Source organism: Oncorhynchus mykiss, chromosome 16 (assembly GCF_057628025.1).
Source record: "Oncorhynchus mykiss isolate SJ-2025 chromosome 16, ASM5762802v1, whole genome shotgun sequence".
NCBI lineage: Eukaryota > Metazoa > Chordata > Actinopteri > Salmoniformes > Salmonidae > Oncorhynchus > Oncorhynchus mykiss.
In genome coordinates this window covers 9397379-9418467 of record NC_143037.1, presented here as the reverse complement: position 1 = coordinate 9418467, position 21089 = coordinate 9397379, and the positions used below count along the sequence as shown (strand labels likewise).

General features: G+C 40.0%; 1 long non-coding RNA gene across 1 annotated transcript; it reads left to right on the top strand.

Moving 5' to 3' along the window:
- Nucleotides 1-1208: 1208 nt before the first annotated feature.
- On the top strand, nt 1209-15013 carry LOC149976537 (uncharacterized). The gene is made up of 2 exons (XR_016487117.1): nt 1209-4290; nt 5730-15013. It is a non-coding gene; the product is annotated as an uncharacterized LOC149976537 (long non-coding RNA).
- The last annotated feature ends 6076 nt before the right edge of the window (nt 15014-21089 follow it).

Sequence of the window (21089 nt, the reverse complement as noted above, 5' to 3'; positions counted from 1 at the left end):
GAGAGGTTGTTGTACTGGCACCACACTGCCAGGTCTCTGACCTCCTCCCTATAGGCTGTCTCATCATTGTCGGTGACAAGGCCAACCACCGTTGTGCTGTCGGCAAACTTAATGATGGTGCTGTGGTCGTTGGTGAACAGTGTGTACAGGAGGGAACTAAGCACACACGCCTGTGGGGCCCCGTGTTGAGGAACATCCTGGCGGATGTGTTGTTGCCTACCCTCACCACCTGGGGACGGACCGTCAGGAAGTCCTGGTTCCTGTTGCAGAGGGAGGTGTTCAGTCCCAGGGTCCTTAGTTTAGTGATGAGCTTGGAGGGCACTATGGTGTTGAACTCTGAGCGGTAGTCAATGCACAGAATTAAGATTTAATATTGCAGATAAATCTGCATAATATCCAATTCCCCATATATATATATGTTTTGTAAATATATACAATATATAAAATATGTATTTATTTTCCCCTAACCTTACCACCCCTCCGCTAGTTGGAGTAAACTATTGGACAACAACACTTAGTCTTCTACTTCCGGTTTATACATAATATATACATTTTACGGACACAGTATATTTTACAATGGTTATCTTTTGTTTGTTTTTAGTCCCATCCTTCAGCTCCACTCTACCCCTCCCATCTATCTCTGAACACCATCCAGTCCCATCCTTCAGCTCCACTCTACCCCTCCCATCTATCTCTGAACACCATCCAGTTCCGATTTCAATTTGGCATATATTTTTCAACCTTGCTATTTCACAAAGTTTTGAGCCTAAATACATTTTACGGACACAGTATATTTTAAATTAGTTATATCACCCTTAAGCTCCACTCTACCCCTCCCATCTATCTCTGAAAACCATTCCATTTTGATTTCTATTTGCCATATATTTTTCAACTGTGCTGTGATGTTTCGAAAAAGTTTGAACCTTTCTATTCTCATAGTTTTCACAGATAGTAAATCAAAGATAAATATTTTGGCTAAGAGTGTTATTATGTGATTGCTCAATTGACTATGACTTTTTAAATCACACAGCAGTGCTATTTGCAGAGTTAGATCCAGGTAGATTTTTCAATTCTTCAGCCATTCCTGTGACCAAAAACAAGCTACTTATGGACAATACCAAAACAAATGATCTAATGACTGTCTCTTCGCAGCAAAATATGCAGAGCTGGGATGGTTGAATCCCCCATATATATATATATAAATATATATATATATATATATATATATATATATATATAAATATATATAAAACATATATATAAAACATCCTATTGGTTGCAAGAATTTTGTATAATAATTTAAATTATGTATCAGTTCATAAACCATGTGCCATGGAATCGGTACTTCGAAAATATTTTCCAAAATATTTTGCAATATTTATGACACAGCTGTACATTGTTTGGTCCTTAAATGATGCTGGTATACTTTGTTATTTATCACAATTTTATTTAACCAATTTTGGTCTTCAATGCAGGTCAGACAGACAAGTTCTTTACTTTCTCCATCTTCCACTTGCCTTTTCCATTTTTGCGGTAATGCTGCAATTAGTTGGTTGTAATGTTGAGTAGAGCAGACATTTCAATATATTTTTGTTAGCTGCATGTGTGACATAACTCCACCAGTCCTATTCATGATATAATTTACAAAGAGTTTTCTGATTTTAAAAAATTATGTATATTTTTAGTTTTTTTTATTGATTATTATATTTGAGTTCAACCAAAATATTTGTTGTAATATTTATTGTAATATTTATTCTCTTTTCTGGTGGATTAAACTGAAGTTGCAACCAACTTTCAATGGCTTGTTTTAAAAAAGCAATATTTTGGAGATGCTTTCATGTTCAAATAACCAAAAGTGAGAGGTTGTAATCTGAATAGAGGGAAAAAGGTCATTCTTGAACATGGGGTGAGACATTCTTACGAATCTGCTAGAGAACCAGTTTGAATTTATTAAGTATAACTTTTGTATGACTGAATCCTATAGTAGTGCTTTAATATTTAATAATTTCTTCCCTGTGAATTCATATAAATAGGCCCATTTAATTATGTCTAGATTCCCGTTCCAAATTAAATATAATATTTATTGTTCATATAATAAAAAAAAAAAACAAGTCACTAGGTCATAAGCAAATAAGTAAACTGGGATATGACTAAAAAGTTAATCAGGGTGATTTTTTTTCCTCACAAATAGACAGGTATCTTCCTTCTATGGTTGCAAGAATTTATCTATTTTTGCTAACTTTATATTAAAATATAGTGAGATCTTTTTTTTTTTGGGGGGGGGGGGGGGGGTGTATGTCCACATCCCTGTCAAACCATTTTATTGGTAAACTACACGGTAATGTAAAAGTTTTCTTTTGTGATGCAATACATAATATCATCATTTTCTAACCTCTCATCACTCCAGAGAGGTTAGAAAAATGGCTCCTCTATGAGGCTGTGGAGGGATACAAATTGTGGATTTAAAATAAAACATGAATCAGCGTACAATGACACATTTATTTTTAAGCCCTGGATGTCTGGCTCCTTGATATTATTGTCGTATCGGATTTTAATAGCTTACATTTCGATGGCCATTGTAAATAGATATGCCGATAGTGGACAACCTTGTTTTACTCCTTTTGACAGTTTAATACTTTCTGAGAAGTAGCCATTATTTACTAGTTTACACCTAGGGTTACTATACTTAACTTGAACCCATTGTATAAGAGATTCTGGAAAATGCAAATATTCCAGGCATTTATATATAAATTCTAGTCGTACTTTATCAAAAGTGTTTTCAAAATCAGCTATGAATACCAGGACTGGTTTCTCAGATTTTTCATAGTTTTCTATTGTTTGCAGTACTTTTCTTAAATTGTTTCCAATGCATCATCCACGTTTTTAAAAAAACTGTCTGATTAGGATGAATAATATCTAACGATACCTTTCAATTCTATGCCTATGCATTTTCCTCAAATTTTATTTTATTTATTTATTTCACTTTTATTTAACCAGGTAGGCAAGTTCTCATTTAAAATTGTGACCTGGCCAAGATAAAGTAAAGCAGTTCGAAACAACACAGAGTTACACATGGAGTAAAACAATGATAATAATACAGTAGAAAAATAAGTCTATATACAATGTGAGCAAATGAGGTGAGTTAAGGGAGGTAAAGGCAACAAAAAAAGGCCATGGTGGCAAAGTAAATACAATATAGCAAGTAAAACACTGGAATGGTAGATTTGCAGTGGAAGAATGTGAAAGATAGAGATTCAAATAATGGGGTGCAAAGGAGCTAAATAAATAAATAAATACAGTAGGGGGAGAGGTAGTTGTTTGGGCTAAATTATAGATGGGCTATGTACAGGTGCAGTAATCTGTGAGCTGCTCTGACAGCTGGAGCTTAAAGCTAGTGAGTGAGATACGTGTTTCCAGTTTCAGAGATTTTTGTAGTTCGTTCCAGTCATTGGCAGCAGAGAACTGGAAGGAGAGGCAGCAAAAGGAAGAATCGGTTTTGGGGGTGACCAGAGAGATATACCTGCTGGAGCGAGTAATACAAGTGGATGCTGCTATGGTGACCAGCGAGCTGAGATAAGGGGGGACTTTACCTAGCAGGGTCTTGCAGATGACCTGGAGCCAGTGGGTTTGGCGATGAGTAAGAAGTGAGGGCCAGCCAACGAGAGTGTACAGCTCGCAGTGGTGGGTAGTACTTGTAGGTCTGTAGCTTTTAAGCGGGGGATGACCGCAGCTGCGTTCCAATCTTTGGGAATCTCAGACGACACGAAAGAGAAGTTGAACAAGCTAGTAATAAGGGTTGCAACAATTTCGGCAGATAATTTTAGAAAGAAAGGGTCCAGATTGTCTAGCCTGGCTGATTTGTAGGGGTCCAGATTTTGCAGCTCTGTCAGGACATCAGCTGACTGGATTTGGGAGAAGGATGCTTGGGCGAGTTGCTGTGGGGGGTGCAGTGCTGTTGCCCGTGGTAGGGCAAGCCAGGTGGAAAGCATGGCCAGCCATAGAAAAATGCTTATTGAAATTCTCAATTGTTGTGGATTTATCGGTGGTGACAGTGTTTCCTATCCTCAGTGCAGTGGGCAGCTGGGAGGAGGTGTTCTTATTCTCCATTGACTTTACAGTGTCCCAGAACTTTTTTGAGATTGTGTTGCAGGAAGCAAATTTATGCTTGAAAAAGCTAGCCTTGGCTTTTCTAACTGCCTGTGTATATTGGTTTCTAGCTTCCCTGAAAAGTTACATATCAAGGGGGCTGTTCGATGCTAATGCAGAATGCCATGGGATGTTTTTGTGTTGGTTAACCTTTCTGATCTCCCCATCCCGGATCCGGGATCGTGAATACAGACTCAAGCTCATTACCATAACGCAACGTTAACTATTCATGAAAATCGCAAATGAAATGAAATAAATATGCTAGCTCTCAAGCTTAGCCTTTTGTTAACAACACTGTCATCTCAGATTTTCAAAATATGCTTCTCAACCATTGCAAAACAAGCATTTGTGTAACAGTATTGATGGCTAACGTAGCATTTAGCATTAGCATTCAGCTGGCAACATTTACACAAAAAAACAGAAAAGCATTCAAATAAAATCATTTACCTTTGAAGAACTTCAGATGTTTTCAATGAGGAGACTCTCAGATAGCAAATGTTCAGTTTTTCCTGAAAGATTATTTGTTTAGGACAAATCGCTCCGTTTTCTGCGTCACGTTTAGCTATGAAAAAAACCCTGTATCCAGGATTGTGTAAATCTATCAGCAAGCTCATTAGCATAACACAACGTTAACTATTTATGAAAATCGCAAATGAAATGAAATAAATATGCCATCTCTCAAGCTTAGCCTTTTGTAAACAACACTGTCATCTCAGATTTTCAAAATATGCTTCTCAACCATAGGAAAACAATCATTTGTGTAAAAGTAGCATTTAGCGTTAGCATTTAGCGTTAGCATTAGCGTTAGCATCCAGCACGCAACATTAACAAAAACATAAAAGCCTTCAAATAAAATCATTTACCTTTGAAGAACTTCTGATGTTTTCAATGAGGATACTCTCAGTTAGATAGCAGATGCTCAGTTTTTCCAAAAAGATTCCTTGTGTATTAGAAATAGCTCCGTTTTATACATCACATTTGGCTACCAAAAAAAATCATAAAATTCAGTCCTCAAAACGCGAACTTTTTTCCAAATTAACTCCATAATATCGACTGAAAACATGGCAAACGTTGTTTAGAATCAATCATCAAGGTGTTTTTCACATATCTCTTCATTGATACATCGTTCTTGGACACATGCTTTCTCCCCTGAATCAAATGGTAAAGTAGAAGCAGCTGGCAATTGCGCACCGAATTCGACGCAGGACACCAGGCGGACACTTGGAAAATGTAGTCTCTTATGATCAATCTTCCAATGATATGCCTACAAATACGTCACAATGCTGCTAAGACCTTGGGCGAACGACAGAAAGTGTAGGCTCATTCCTTGCGCAATCACAGCCATATAAGGAGACAATGGAAAACAGAGCTTCAGAAATTCTGCTAATTCCTGGTTGATGCATCATCTTGGTTTCGCCTGTAGAATGAGTTCTGGGGCACTTACAGACAAAACTTCAGAGTGTTTTCTTTCCAAAACTGTCAAGAATATGCATAGTCGAGCATCTTTTCATGACAAAATATCGCGCTTAAAACGGGAACGTTTTTTATCCAAAAATGAAATAGCGCCCCTAGAGCTCTAACAGGTTAAGGGCAGTCAGGTCTGGAGAGAAGCAAGGGCTATATCTGTTCCTGGTTCTAAATTTCTTGAATGGGGCATGCTTATTTAAGATGGTGAGGAAGGAATTTTTGAAAATAACCAGGCATCCTCTACTGATGGGATGAGATCAATATCAATATCCAGGATACCCCTGCCCTATCAATTAGAAAGGCCTGCTCACTGAAGTGTTGCAACAGTGAAAAACTTGTTTTTAGAGAGGTGGATTTTTAAAAGTAGAAGTTCAAATTGTTTGGGTACAGACCTGGATAGTAGCACAGAACTCTGCAGGCTATCTTTGCAGTAGATTGCAACACCGCCCCCTTTGGCGGTTCTATCTTGTCTGAAAATGTTGTAGTTTGGGATGAAGATTTCAGAATTACTGGTGGTCTTCCTAAGCCAGGATTCAGACATGGCTAGAACATCCGGGTTGGCAGAGTGTCCTAAAGCAGTGAATAAAACAAACTTAGGGAGGAGGCTTCTAATGTTAACATGCATGAAACCAAGGCTATTACGGTTACAGAAGTTATCAAAAGAGAACACCTGGGAATAGGAGTGGAGCTAGGCACTGCAGGGCCTGGATTCACCTCTACATCACCAGAGGAACGGAGGAGGAGTAGGATAAGGGAACGTCTAAAAGCTATGAGAATTGGTCGTCTAGAACGTCCGGAACAGAGAGTAAAGGAGGTTTCTAGGGGCGATAAAATAGCTTCAAGGTATAATGTACAGACAAAGGTATGGTAGGTTGTGAATACAGTGGAGGTAAACCTAGATATTGAGTGATGATGAGAGAGATATTGTCTCTAGAAACATCATTGAAACGAGGTGATGTCATCGCATGTGTGGGTGGTGGAACTAATAGGTTGGATAAGGTATAGTGTGCAAGGCTAGAGGCTCTACAGTGAAATAAGCCAATAAACACTAACCAGAACAGCAATGGACAAGGCATATTGATATTAAGGAGAGGCATGCTTAGTCAAGTGATCGTAAGGGTCCAGTGAGTAGTGAAGTTGGTTGGGGTCACGATTCAGACAGGAGGATGGAGGTCTGTTTTAGCCACCTCGTGCGTACCATCGGTAGATTAGCGGCAAAATAGATATAGTTATAGTGACCCAAGAAAAATTGTCCTATAGACCTATTCAGATAGCAGCCGTTAAGACAGCTAACGATTAGCGGACCGCAGATGGGCGTTCAGGTAACGTCGCGGTGGAGGGGACAGTTGGATAACTCCCTCGGGCAGGTAACGTCGGTAATCCAGTCGTGAAGGCCCAGTGGGTCGCTGCATCGGCAGTGAAACGGGTCCGGATAGGTGATTGTAGCCCAGGAGTGGCTGATGGAACTCTTCAGCTGGCTAGTTCTAATTAGACCTTGTTTAGTATCTGATAATCTACATTTATTTTATTTAGGAGTGGTTAAAACATGCTAATAACGGTCCTCTGAGTACATCAAAACATTTGATATACCTCTACTTGTATGCCATCCAGCCCTGGAGTTTTCCTGGACTTATAAAGGCTTTAATTGCATTGCCCCTCTGTAATTTGGCCTTCACATGAGTACAGCTGTCATTTTATATTATTAATAGAAGAAAATAATCCTTACAATTAACTTATGTTAGTGGAAATGGAGGAGACTGAAACAAAAACATATGCTTAAGGTACTTTGCTTCCTTATTCAAAATATTGTTTGTTGAATCATTGGTGAGTGGGTCATTACATTTCCGTAATTCTTTGTTGTTGTAACATTTATATGTTGACGATAAAAAATATATATTTGGTGCATTTTTCACCATATTCCACGCAGTTCACTTTATTTTAAAAATATATTTACTACACTCTCTCTTTCTTGAATAAGTTCCTCCATTTCTTTTTTTTCCCCTCTAACATATTCTGTGCCTCTATGGTACAGTTTTTATTGCTATCTATCTGTACTGTTAGTCCCTCTATTTATTTTGTTAATATGAATTATTTTGACCTAAACTGCTTTTGTTTTAAAGACAAGTATAAAATTGCATGGCATACAATAAGAGCTTTGTTAAGTCATAAAAAGTAAGTTATAAATGATTCTGTCCTGGTTAAAAACAAGTTGTAATTAAAAAGTATTTGATAAGATTTCCAATATCCTTGCCCACGTGGAAATTCTGTAAGAGTAGGCCAACTATTTAACGGTCCGACTGCATTCTGTCTCTCATCAACACTTTTTTTTAAACTTTTGGTGTCAGCAGGAATGACATAAGAAAGTAGTCAAGCTTGATTTAACCTCCTCCATGTATATCTCACTAGGTCAGGATTTTAAGCCTAAAATATGTATATCTCACTAGGTCAGGATTTTAAGTCTGCGCTATGTATATCTCACTAGGTCAGGATTTTAAGCCTCCTCCATGTATATCTCACTAGGTCAGGATTTTAAGCCTCCGCTATGTATATCTCACTAGGTCAGGATTTTAAGCCTCCGGTATGTATATCTCACTAGGTCAGGAATTTAAGCCTAAAATATGTATAGCTCACTAGGTCAGGATTTTAAGCCTCCTCCATGTATATCTCACTAGGTTAGGATTTTAAGCCTAAACCATGCATATCTCACTAGGTCAGGATTTTAAGCCTAAAATATGTATAGCTCACTAGGTCAGGATTTTAAGCCTCCTCCGTGTATATCTCACTAGGTCAGGATTTTAAACCTCTTGCTCCCACCTGAGACGCAGACGTCTCATCTAGACACCTGGAAATGCAAATGCGCTACGCTAAATGCTAAATGTACTCGTTAAAACTCAAACGTTCATTAAAACACACATGCAGGGTATTGAATTAAAGCTACACTCGTTGTGAATCTAGCCAACAAGTCAGATTTTTAAAATGCTTTTCGGCGAAAGCATGAGAAGCTATTATCTGATAGCTTGCAACACCCCAATATACCTGAAGGGGACGTAAACAAAAGAATTAGCGTAGCCGGCGCTACACAAAACGCATAAATAAAATATAAAACATTCATTACCTTTGATGATATTCTTTGTTGGCACTCCTATATGTTCCATAAACATCACAATTGGGTCTTTTTCCTGATTAAATCCGTCCATGTATGCCCAAAATATCCATTTGTATAGCCTGTCTGGTTCAGGAAAAAAGCTCCCTTCCAAAACGCAACGTCATTTTTTAAAATTATATAAGTTGCCTATATTCTTTGACAAAACACTTCAACCTACTTTTGTAACCCAACTTTAGGTATTTGTAAACGTTAATAATCGATCAAATTGATCACTGGGCGATCTGTATTCAATAGCAGCTACTCAAGAAAACGTTGCCCTTTGTCTCTCTTCCAAAAATCTTTTCCTGTATGCTGGACGAAATGAAGGATCTATTTGTCATTACACAAAGGATTTTTGTCAATGAAAATGACGTTTTTGGTTGTAGGACCTGCAAGCTCCCGGCTATATATTTTTGCTTGCAATAAACAATTCAGAGACTGGCGGATTAATACTTTCCTGTGGTTTTTGTGACCAGGTTTTTCTTGGGATTTCGCTTGCTGTTCACGTTCTGTTATAGTCACAGACATTATTTAACCAGTTTTAGAAACTTCAGAGTGTTTTCTATCCACGCATACTAATCATATGCATATACCATATTCCTGGCATGAGTAGCAGGACGCTGAAATGTTGCGCGATTTTTAACAGAATTTTCGAAAAAGTAGGGGGTAGACGGGAGAGGTTTTAAGCCTCCATATATCCACTAGTTCTAATATATCCATGATATTCATACTTTCCTGTCGTGACTTGACTTTAACATTAATCTGAAGACTGTTATTCATCTAATTACCTAAATATGTTTAATTGTTACATGATTAAATTAATCATGTAATAATGAACTCATTAGGATCTGGGGCACCACGAGAGCGACAATATGGCTGATTGTTACAAAAGACATGGAGAAGCCGAGAGAGAAAGAGCGACAGAGACACTTAACGATGGCACATTTAGAAACTACTCTCATTTATAGTACTCCTATATTTTGCACACAAACTGCCGCACGCTTGGAGTAAGAAATTATGAATGTACTTACTTTAAATGCCTTGGTTTGCGGTGTATCTCTCTCGGAACCGGACCGCTTTGGAAATGGGGTTGGGCCTTTTTTGGCCTATTTAAAAAATCATGCATATCTTAATTTATTTCCACAATTAAATAATAATATGTATAATAGTGTAAGCAGTTCATACGAAGGATTGTGATCTATAACCAGGATTACATTTTTGGCTAACAATTATTGTGATGCATCTTGTATTGTCCCTAAAATCGTTACCCCATAGCAACAGATGTGAGATACACACACACACACACACATACACACACATACACACACGCACACGCACACACACACACGCACACACACACACGCACACACACACACACACACGCACACACACACACACGCACACACACACACACACACACACACACACACACACACACACACACACACACACAGACACACACTCACACACGCACACACACACTCTCCACCCTTTCCCCACAAACAATCACAAACTCAGATGTTCAACAGCTGTTCCATGAGCACAACTCAAGTGACGACTTGATGTAAAAATATGTGTACTGTTGTAGCTGTTTGAGAGGGCATGAAAAATTGAGCAAGCCAGGGGAGATTTGATTAACCAATGTCAAGTACAAGCTGATGGTGCTCAGATATACACACCCCTACCATCATACACACACAGATACTGGTCCCCCATTGTGACCATTTTACCAAGCATCTCTGTGCCACCAGGGTCACAATAATATACCCCCTCTCTGAATGTCCGAGTGTGACCCCCTCCCTATGGGTTACTGCAGCTAGTTTTACCAGCACTGCCACTACCTGGTTGAGGGCAACCCACCAAAATGCCCAACTTTTAGGAACATGGTCACCAAGGTTCTCATCAGCAGCTTTGAGAGTTTATGTGTATATTATGCTCACCCAGAGCTTTGGCTTTGTTGGACAAACCCTGCCAGGCAGGCTCAGACTCTTGACCGTGGCAGTGCTACTTTACTGGGTCTCTGACCGTGTTCATCTTTCTGTCTTGGTTGAGTATAGGTGTTTGTTTAGTCCAGGTGGGAAAAGGGGCCGTGTGGAGTGCAGTAGAGATTGCGTCATCTGTGGATCTGTGGATTTTCATCTGTGGATTTTACCCCCAATCTTGATAAGAAATGAACGTACCAGACACGTTTAGATAACACAAATAATTTAATAATAAAAGTCAGTAGGCTACACCAACATTAGTGACCATTCATATAAATTGCCACAGTAGATTTGCCGTGGTAAACAAGGAAATACATTATTGGCTTGGCAGGAGATAACAGTCCTGCCCGACTCGTTTAGAGGTAAGACATTTGAACAACATCTGATGAAAAATGTATCAACCAGCAGTGTTCTGTTCTTATTGGCTTGCTAGCTAGTTCTTTGTGCATTCGGTGATGAGTCTGTTTTGCTAGCTAGTTATTTGTGCATTCGGTTGATGAGTCTGTTTTGCTAGCTAGCTGCATGCAGTGTCTGTTTACCTACCTAACATTAGCTAACTTTTTCTTGCCAATTACCCTTCCCTTTTTGTGTTGCACCATTGCGGTTGGTGTTACTAGTTAGCATTAGAGGCTAAGTTGTTCTAATCTTACTGTAAACAATTTGAACAAGCCTAAAAATATGCAAAACTATTAACCAAACGATTGCACATTAATAAAGGTAGTTGTGGCTTCAGCAACTTGAACAAGCACTGCAATTTCAGCAGTGAGGTTCATTGCTCACCCCTTGTCTCTGCTTGTTGTCACTTGACCCTTTAAAGGACAACCCAACCGGACACCCTACAGATGTAAATAACTTGTTGTGAACCTCCCAGCCGCCAGGATAATCACCATATGCCACTATAGTATTCAGGAGTGTGTAACATCACACTTTTAGCTAGAAATAGATTCACCCATGGATTTGTCTGGACATTGTAGTTTAATAAGCTCATTCTAAGATACAGATGTGATTTCTGTCCCAGGGGATGCTCCCTGTGCAGGTATTCAATTTAGACCACGCTAGTTGAATTAGTTGAATTAGTTGAATTAAGTGTTAATGTACCTGTAAACTCCTGTCATGTGTATGGAGAAAAAAACATGTGGCTGTCATGACAACAATGTGCCCTCCTTTACTGAACAGGCGTATGAATGTTGGAGGCTCATCTCTTTAAGATGTCCCTCATTTGGGAATTACTTATTTTGGACAATGGACTGTCTTTTAAGGACTCATGCAGGAAAAACCAATACAAACGTTAACATTTATTCAATCATTACAAGTGTTGATGTCTCCACATGTTTCTAGTTTTGAGGCTTTTGGCCAGCTGGTGACGGCGGTTCATCTGTCTAGTCCCCTGCAATGAGAGAGAAAGGCATCCGTGATATCACAATTCTGTATGAATTTAATTTAAAATATATTCATGTTTGATATGCATTAATATACTTATATTGGACATATTATCTTTCATCACATGCCAGTATTTGTTTTGTATCTAATACATTTAGTTGACACTAGGATGAAGTAGCCTTTTCCTTCTAATCTAGTTAGAATGCATCGTATCACCTTTTAATATCAGTTATCTACGAATATTAAACAATGTTGTCTTGAAAATCGGTGTAATTTAATCACATGACCCGTGTGTGATAATTGTATGAATGAATGACAATGCAAGCCGACCCATTAAAGGGGGGAAAAAAATATTATCTTTTGTAATATTAGCTTCCCGGTGAAACACCACTATTCTGGCAATTCATCTTCTTAAACAGTTTGTAAAATAGCTTATTTTAGCTTTCTCAAAAAATTGCCTGTATGATATAATCGGCGCAAATATACAGTACATGTTTTGTCCACAACAGCAGACCGAGATATATGTGAGAGGAGGACCCTATACTGTACAATAATTATTCTGGTTGGTGTCAACTTCGTTCATGAACAGGTACTGAGGGGAGATCGATTATGTTACTTGCTCACTTGTTATTCGTGTCGGATATTTCCATTTTGGCATATTTGTTCACTGAATTGTGAATTGCTGGTACTAGTTGCTCACTCTGCTACAGTTGCTACAATGTGGCTGCAAACGTCTCGCGCTCTGTGGAATGTGAGTGGTGCCTTTGAATACGTTCCCAAATGGCAGTAAACTAGTGGCAAGTGTTACCTACTAAGGTAGGTGACATTGGAGGCAGGTATGCAGCTTCCTTTGGATTGGTTAAATAATAACCTTATGTTATACACCAACATCATTCATACACAGTGTCAAAACAATGTCCCACCACTGGGCGCAAACTCATGATGCTCATAGCCCGAAGCATGCTGCTCATACCACTGCGTTACTGCAGTTCACAATGCTCTAGCAAGCTGTGAGAGTACTTGATGAGACTTGCTGATATGAGGTCAGCTGGTTTGCAGAGCCTACCCCTAACCATAGCCCCCTGGGTGCTGCATTGTACAGCCCAGCTGACCACCTGTCAGAAATTGTAGACTCTAAAACCTGCTGCAGGATTATATTCTTCCTGCCACGAAATGTGTCACATTAAGATTGGACAAGTATACTGTACGTTTGATGGGTGTTTAGGATGTACAATGCATTCTGGGAAAGTATTGCAAAATGTTGAATAAAAGGTTGAAGCGGTCTGAATACTTTCCGAACGGACCGTGTGTTGTGTGTCACCACGGTGATGTCAGTCTGTGAGAAACAGACGAGGAGGTCGATGCGTGGTTTCGGGGCTTCCCCTGATGTTATCTCACTTGTGTCTCTCCAAACATATCTGCTCCTGGGGGAACAACTTGTGCTGTATTGTAATGTACACCAAGTATAAAAAACAACATTAGGAACACCTGCTCTTTCCATGACATTGACCTGACCAGGTGAATCCCGGTGAAAGCTATGATCCCTTATTGATGTCACCTGTTAAATCCACTTCCATCAGTTTAGATGAATGGGAGAAGACATGTTAAAGAAACATTTTTAAGCTTTGAGACAATTGAGACATGGATTGTATATGTGTGCCATTCAGAGTGTGAATAGGCAAGACAAAATATGTCAGTGCCTTTTTAAACAGGGTTTGGTAGTAGGTGCCAGACGCATCAGTTTAAGTGTGTCTAGAACTGCATTGCTGCTGAATGATTCACGCTTAACAGTTTCCCGTGTGTAGCAAGATGTTCCTAATGTTTTGTACACTCAGTGTATGTTGCCATAGGGTACCGTGCCTTGTGGGATGAGGGATGTCTTTGGTTGTTCATGAAGGCTATGACCGTGCTGAGGTGTGGAAGGAATGTCCCCTTGAAGGACCAGAAACATAAATAATGAATTATTCTTTCCCTAATCTGAACTCTTCTTCAGTCTTTACTGCAGCTCTTCATCCCTTTAAGTCTATTCCTAGACTAAAATAAATCTGTCTGTCTGTGGACATGTCCATGCCACTGGCTGCCCATCTTAACCAGTTGCTTCTGAGGACTGTTTCTGGTTTGAATCTATGTGGGTGGAAGAGGGAGCTGGTTCAGCTTTGTGTTGAGCGACTGTTGTCTTCGAAGTCAAGATACGACAGTTTCTTAAGCAGAGCTCGCAGCTGAACAAATGTGCTCATGCAGTGTGTGTGGGGAGATGCTCTGTGTGCTGTGTGTGTGTGTGTGTGTGTGTGTGTGTGTCTGTGTGTGTGTGTGTGTGTGTGTGTGTCTCTGCATATCTCTGCTTGTGTGGCTCTATCTGTGGCAACCCTGTGACTTAAATGTGCCTTGGCGAGGAAGCAGGGGGATTCAGAGAAGCTGATTGCAGTGAAGAGGAATGGACGGGGAGGAGGGGGAGAGAGGAGGGGGAGGGAGATAGGAAACATGCACTGGGCACAGCGACCCCACACACACACAGACTCACACACTCTATCTGCCTCCTTCTGCCTCTCTCGCACTTTCTCTCTCGTTCGCTCTCTCTCTCTCTCTCTCTCGCTCTCTTTCTCTCTCTCTCCCTCTCCACCATTGCAGTACACCTAGTGGAAATAGGTCTTAACAAGCTGTAGAAAATATAGGTGAAAACTGTGGGTGCTAACAAAGGAAATGATTTTTTAATATAAAGCAAACCAGTAAAATGTTTGTCTTGCATACACATAAAGATGTAGTGAAGGGATATAAATTGTGGGTCTTTATCATCATAATATGTGGTCATAATTAATGCCAGACTGAATCAGCAGGGACGTTGTCTCATCAAATGTCTCCATATTCGAAAACAATAAAAACTGCATTGATTTCTGTTGTGTAGTGTTGAGTTTCATTGCAATCAATTCAACAAAAAATTGATATTCAATCTATATGCTTCACTACATTTTGTGTGTCTGGCTGTCTGTGTGTGCGAGAGCATGTGTGTGTGTATTTATTCAGGCTATAAAAACAATTGATAGGATTTTCCTTTGGCGTTCAGCCAGAAACATAATCTGGGAAGACAGTTTATTTCTTTGGGCTGTAAGTGTTTTACAATAGTATTAATTAGCTTGTGATTTATTCTCGCTGATGAATGAACATCAACAATATAATCTTTACTGTGTTCCAACCCTTATCTTCTCACATTCTAGTTTGTACTTGTCCCTCAATGCAAACACAACACAACTGGCTACTCCACAGTGAGTTCAGATCACAGCACAACGCATGTGCCCTTCAGAAGGACTATTTTCTACATATGTTGGTCTGTTGTTCACGTTACAGGCACTGTGCATGTTACTGTTTATATGATGAAGACAGCTTGTCTGTCGAAACGTTGGACATAAATATGTTTTGCACCTGAGCTCCTAGAGTGTGTGGCTCTCCTTTATTTTTTAACTGTTTATATGACTGACATATATTTGTCAAAATGGAGTGTGTCAGATAGATAGATAGATTGTGTGTGTGTGTGTGTGTGTGTGTGTGTGTGTGTGTGTTTAACCCCACTGTAAAATACACTAGTGTGACTAAGCAGGGTGTATTCTAGGGCAAGGAGCTATATCTCAATACTGACTGACAGAATCTCTTTCACACACACAAACACAAACACACACGCGCGCACACACACGCACACACGCACGCACGCACGCACGCACGCACGCACACACACACACACACACACACACACACACACACACACCTGTTTCTGCTTAAACTTTGGAGTTAAACTTAACTGCTTAAACTTTAAACACCATGGAGAAGAACACAGCAGATCCATTTAAGGAATCTATTCTGGTTTATATTTCTGTTTGTTTCAGCTTACACTGTAGCCTAGCATTCACATCTCTGTGGTGAAACCCCAGTGGTCCAGTACTCTGATATGATGGAGAGACGAAACCCCAGTAGTCCAGTACTCTGATACGATCCCATTCCTTTCCTGACCTTTATCTATTTTCTCATGTCCTCCTTGTCTCCGCTAAGCAACTACTCAACTTTTTTTTTTCTTCACTTTTATTTAACCAGGTAGGCTAGTTGAGAACAAGTTCTCATTTACAACTGCGACCTGGCCAAGGTAAAGCAAAGCAGTGCGACAAAAAACAACAACACAGTGTTACACATGTACACACAATGAGAGGGACACCTTTGATCTCGGAACGAAACTGTTTTCTATACCATAGCCTTAGTTCTGAATAGTGTTATACAACCAGCACCCCTTTATGAAGCTGACAGCATTTTATTGACAAGTATATATAAATATGGTATTTATCCTCCATTTTACAGAACCAAACCGTGAATATGACATAGTGGAAAACGAAGGTATCACATACATGATCGGGCATTGAAAAGCTCATTTTGACATGTTATGCCCTTTAGGAAAATCAATACAGTAGGGGGAAACACTTTCTGAGACACACCATATCCATCCAGTCTAGGTAAAGACTAAAGTCTAGGTAAAGACTAAAGTCTGGGTAAAGACTAAAGTCTAGGTAAAGACTAAAGTCTAGGTAAAGACTGAAAGGTCTGAGTGTAGACTAGAGGGACTCAAACATTTTCAGTGCAACAGTCCTAAAGTAAGTTCTGTAATTTCTTATTGGTTGATTGATTCAGGCTCAGGCTCCTGAGTGCTGCAGCAATCTAAGGTACTGCATCTCAGTGCAAGACGTGTCACTACAGTCCCTGGTTTGAATCCAGGTTAAATTTCATCCGGCCGTGATTGGGAGTCCCATAGGGCGTTGCACAATTGGCCCAGCGTTGTCCGGATTTGCCGGGGTAGGCCGTCATTGGGAGTCCCATAGGGTGGTTGGTTAGGGGAGGCCGGGGTAGGCCGTCATTGGGAGTCCCACAGGGTGGTTGGTTAGGGGAGGCCGGGGTAGGCCGTCATTGGGAGTCCCATAGGGTGGTTGGTTAGGGGAGGCCGGGGTAGGCCGTCATTGGGAGTCCCATAGGGTGGTTGGTTAGGGGAGGCCGTCATTGTAAATAAGAATTTGTTATTATTAACTGACTTGCCTAGTTAAATAAAGGTTCAATAAATAATAATGTGTCTCAGGGGATTGAATACTTATATCTAATAAATTGATTGAATGACTGATTGGCTGATTGATATGATCCTGTTTCGTTCAGTTAGAGGTTTAAAGTGTGAGTGAGTAAGAGAGAGACCGCAGACGAGGTAATGAGAATAACACTGTGTAAGTTATTGCTCCAACTTCCTGTTATGGCCAGAAAACTGATGCGGTTAATGAGTTTGGTTTGGAGGAGAAAATAAGAAAGAAAGAAAGAAAGGAAGTATCCCTCAAATGAAGGTAAAGCTCTGACAGAAAGAGCACTCCCAACACTAAGAGCTACTGCTTAATGCAGACCCATTTCTCCCTTCCTGTAACATACCATAGAGGCTTAAAGCCTCTGAACCCAGTGACATCTGCTGTCTCACACGGCTGGTGGAAGTGCCCCTACTTAATGCCAAAGATTGTCTATTACATTGACAAGATAGTCAAGTGACCGCTCTTACAATGGAAATATATGGAAAGGCAGGTGGGAGGAGGTGAGATCAGGTGGGACCATTCTAGCCAATGAGAGGGCAGATATGCATGTTAACAACAGGACTCATATTTGTATCTGTACCATTATAGAGTAGCACAGTATGAGTCATAGTACCCATGAGACCTAGCAGTCAAACAAGGAAATGCTTCCAATTGTTTTTCCACCATTCATTTTTTCCATAGGGGATTTTAGAAACCCTTATTATAAAGGCCTTGTTTTGTGTAGGCTTACCCTGGTGTGACGTTTTGATAACCGTGTAAATCTCTCTAGGTTAAGCCTACACAAACACAGCCCTTATTTGAAGTGTTTCTAAAATTCTCTATGGGAAAAAATGATGGTGGAAAAACGATTGGAACCATTTCCCTGTTTGACGGCTAGGTTTTATGGGTATTATGACACTTCCAGTGTTGGGCTCTATAGCATCTGTGACAGCATGGGCAGCACCATTGAGACTATCTCCATTTTAAAGTAGTCAATTTGATTCTTCTTCATTGGGTGATTGCACCCAGTTGACTACTTTAAAATGGTGGAAGCCCTCAATGGAAATGTCCATGGTAAAACAGGTTATATCCATGATGAGTCCTATATCTATCCCTATGACAACAGGCAGGACTCCGATATAAAGTGCTTTTGTTTACTTTTTGCCAAAATGCCACGAATGTCCACTTATATCAGTGCATTCGTAACAACCTAACCATTACGAAACTCCTATTCAGTCAAATAAGCCTCACGAAGCATATTAGCAATAAAGTTTTCTTCACCAAATTTGACATTCTCATTAATCTCCATTCCCAAAAATGTTTTACTTTGTGGGCTTATTTTCGTGGATAATCCATAGAGATAGATGGAGGACTCGTATATCTGTGCCATTATAGTGTCTGTGACAGCATGGGCAGCGCCATTGAGGCTACAACCCATAGGAATACCCACCCAGTTGACATGTTGACTACTTTAAAATGGTGGCAGCATGGTGAAAGCCTTCTCAATGGTGTTGCCCACGCTAAACAGCCTTTTGGCCACTAGAGCCTCTATCGTCCTCTATGGTGCCATCATATGTAGACACAACACTTCCTAGTGTAGGAAGTAGCCACATGACAATCTCCAGAGCAGAATGTTTTGTTAATAAACTACAGTGCCTTCCGAAAGTATTCATAACCCCTTAACTTTTCAAACATTTCAATTTTGTTTCTCTGTCAAAGTGGAATTATGTTTCCGAAGTCACTATAGCACATGTACTATATGCCTACTTTAGCCTACCGTATATTCTGCACTCAAATTATAGTAGTAATATTTAGCAATTAATTCAACGGACTATGAAGTCATGTATCCTGCCTTGGGCACTCAAACGTAACTAACTGTGGACTCAGCATTCAGCTCAAGTAAACTTCTTCCTTCCTTTCTGAAAGCATAAAGGTTTGCTAATAGAAGTGGAGATTGCTCTGTGGTCCATAAAGGAATCAAATTAGATGAGTTATCGGTTGGGAAGGAATTAAGTTCTTTTTTTCTTTTTTTCTTTTAATATCATCCATTCCTGTGTCAAGGGTTGGAGTGTCTAGAGACACTACTAAACAGAAACAGATATCCGTAGGAAAGTCCTGTGACTTCTAATAAAGTACAGCTGCCTTTTGTATAGAAATGCATTTGCCACAAAGAGCACGATTAACAAATAAGCAAAGAAACACATTACAAACAGGTTATGAATAGCAGGCACAATATCTAGAACATTCCCAAGAATTCAACTCTCCTCCGGTTTGTATTTCATGGTTTCATTTCCACCCTACAGTATACCTGCTCTCAGACAGGCCAAAAACAGCGCAGTATATCTTTGTGTTTTCATTGTCATAGTGGCATATCTAAACACCTGCCTTTTCCTTCCGAGATATGTACGGGAAGTGAGTCGGCAGAAAGAGGAGAGGTTTAATACTGAGAGAGTTGGAACGCTATACTCTGCAACTGGATCCTGGACTTCCTGACGGGCAGACAACAGGCTATGAGGATTGGCAACAACACCTCCTCCACACTGACTATTAACACAGGAGCCCTCCAGGGGTGTGTCCTCAGTCCTCTGCTGTACTCCCTGTTCACCCACGACTGCGTGGCTTTGCACGACGCCAACTCCATCATCAAGTTTGCTGACGACACTACGGTTGTAGGCCTGATAACCAGCAATGACGAGTTGTATTAATGGAAAATAAAACAGAAATATATTTTCATTAGATAAGTATTCAATCCCCTGAATCAATACATGTTAGAATCACCTTTGGCAGTGATTACAGCTGTGAGTCTATCTAGGTAAGTCTCTAAGAGCGTTGCAATCCTGGATTTTACATTATTTGTCCATTATTCTTTTTACAATTCTTCAAGCTCTATCAAGTTGGTTGTTGATCATTGCTAGACAGCCATTTTCAAGTCTTGCCATAGATTTTCAAGGTGATTTAAGTCAAAACTGGAATGAGGCCACTCAGGAACATTCAATGTCATATTGGTAAGTAATTGAAGGCTATATTTAACCTTGTGTTGTAGGCTATTTTCATGTCCTTCAGATTTGTTTCCCAGTGTCTGTTGCAAAGCAGACCGAACCAGGTTTTCCTTTAGCATTTTACCTGTGCGTTTCTTTGTATCCTAAAAACCTCCCTCAGCCTTGCCAATGACACATCAAATCAAATCAAATGTATTTGTCACACACACATGGTTAGCAGATGTTAATGTGAGTGTAGCGAAATGCTTGTGCTTCTAGTTCCGACATTGCGGTAATAACCAACGAGTAATCTAACCTAACAATTCCAAAAATACTACCTTATAGACACAAGTGTAAGGGGATAAAGAATATGTACATAAAGATATATGAATGAGTGATGGTACAGAACGGCATAGGCAAGATGCAGTAGATGGTATCGAGTGCAGTATATACATATGAGATGAGTAATCAAATCAAATCAAATTTATTTATATAGCCCTTCGTACATCAGCTGATATCTCAAAGTGCTGTACAGAAACTCAGCCTAAAACCCCAAACAGCAAGCAATGCAGGTGTAGAAGCACGGTGGCTAGGAAAAACTCCCTAGAAATGCCAAAACCTAGGAAGAAACCTAGAGAGGAACCAGGCTATGTGGGGTGGCCAGTCCTCTTCTGGCTGTGCCGGGTGGAGATTATAACAGAACATGGCCAAGATGTTCAAATGTTCATAAATGACCAGCATGGTCGAATAATAATAAGGCAGAACAGTTGAAACTGGAGCAGCAGCACTTGTCAGGTGGACTGGGGACAGCAAGGAGTCATCATGTCAGGTAGTCCTGGGGCATGGTCCTAGGGCTCAGGTCAGTTGATACTGGAGCAGCAGCACGGCCAGGTGGACTGGGGACAGCAAGGAGTCA